Source organism: Sinocyclocheilus grahami, unplaced genomic scaffold (assembly GCF_001515645.1).
Source record: "Sinocyclocheilus grahami isolate Dianchi unplaced genomic scaffold, SAMN03320097.WGS_v1.1 scaffold220.1, whole genome shotgun sequence".
In the NCBI taxonomy this organism is placed as follows: Eukaryota; Metazoa; Chordata; class Actinopteri; order Cypriniformes; family Cyprinidae; genus Sinocyclocheilus; species Sinocyclocheilus grahami.
This window is the reverse complement of record NW_015505399.1, coordinates 14,703-16,495: the sequence shown is the minus strand read 5'-3', so window position 1 is coordinate 16,495 and position 1,793 is coordinate 14,703.

Genomic DNA, 1,793 nt, shown 5'->3' with positions numbered 1-1,793 from the left:
CAGGACACCGGCCCTCCAGGACCGAGTTTGGACACCCCTGCCTTATTATAATCTAATTTGAATAATACTCTACCAAACGACCATCAGAAACAGCAGTGTAAGATTGTGAAGACATGACAAGCAAGAGTTGTTTTTTTTGCACTGCAGGCTGCTAGATCAAAAAATGGAGCGTGTGATGTGCTTCAATCATTCCTCAGGGGATGTCAGGATACAAACATCACCTGCAGTAGATACTGATTGATTTCTCCTCTGTGTGCTGTTATGTTTATATAGCACACTGTTTCTTACACTGCATTTTTAAGACAGCACTTTAATGCTGCTATGTGTGCTCTCGTGTGTGGCCATATTTTATTTTACAAAGAAATAATTAAGAGTACAGAATTACGATAAAAGCACAGGTCACCCCAAACATGAAAATTCTGTCTTCATTTAATGACTTTACCTCATTTAAAACCCCCCTTTTTTCTGTGGAACACAAAAGGAGATGTTTTGAAAAATGTTTATGCTGCTCCATACAACAAAAGCATATAGTCACTAGAGTAGGTAGAAAAGCAGCATGAACATTCTTCAGAACTTTTCCTTTTGTGTTCCATGGAAGAAAGAAAGCCATACAGGTATGAAACGACATGAAGGTGAGTAAATACGGACAGAATTTACATTTTGGTGTGAACTATTCCTTTAATTAGACTGAGAAAACACAGGCGATCTTAATTATGATTTGACATTTATTGCCCCATTATAAATTTGTGCTGCATAAAGAATGGGGAAAAAGTCAGAACGTCAAACAGCAGGTTCGAGCTCTCGGTTTTCCAGCTTCGTTTTGCGTGTGTCCTTTTCAGCGTTGACATATTCCTCTGAAAATATGAATATTTTAATACATAAGCCCACAGCAGTCTGAGCACACACACACACACTGAGTCAACTCAATGAAACCACACGAGCAGACGCATCCGTCGAATGACATCTGTAATCTCATGAGCGGAAACCCCGCCGCTGAACATTCTTATTTTCAGAAGGACAATCTCATTTTTTCTTCTTCGTTGCAGGAATAATATCCCTCTGATTGAGGTAAATCAAGCCACTACTGGATCGGGACCTCACCAATAGTTCACCTGATAAACAGCTGCCACAGTCTGTGGTCCGTGTGCAGACCTCTGTGGGAGATCTAGGTTTGATAAGCTCCATAAATGTCTCTGAGTCACCCCGCCGAGCCCTCCGCTGCGCTCACCCTGTAAAATATTCATTGCTTTTCTCTTCTCCTCAAAGATTGTTTTTTGGAGGTTGTTGTTTTTCTTCAACATGGCCCTGACTCCACAGTCCACAGTCTATTCAGACATTCATTATACTAACCGTGCACAAACAGTGCTTTTTCAAGGAAAACCAATGCTGAAGAGACAGGGTCAAATTCACAATGCAAATGAAGAGGAATACTATTGAAATTGTATGTGTGGATGCTGCTGAAATTGATATTCAGATGTGCTTGATATGAATTGTATGAGGCCCGTGTGCATTTGATGGCCGGCAATCATTTATACCTTATGAATTGACAGTAGCGCAGATGTTTATTGCTCTGTGTGTGTTATTAGCACTCCTGGGTAGGAATACATTCATAACGGTGTGAGTCACGGGCATCTTCTTGTAAATGACTTCAGCGGTCATATGAGACTATGAATCTGATTAAGGTAATAGTTTTGAAGTGTCATGTCAAGCCTGAAGTGCTCTGACCTTGAAGCACTATGGATAAATGACTGAAAGAAAAGATCAACGTAAATACTGATGCTTTTATTTTAGTA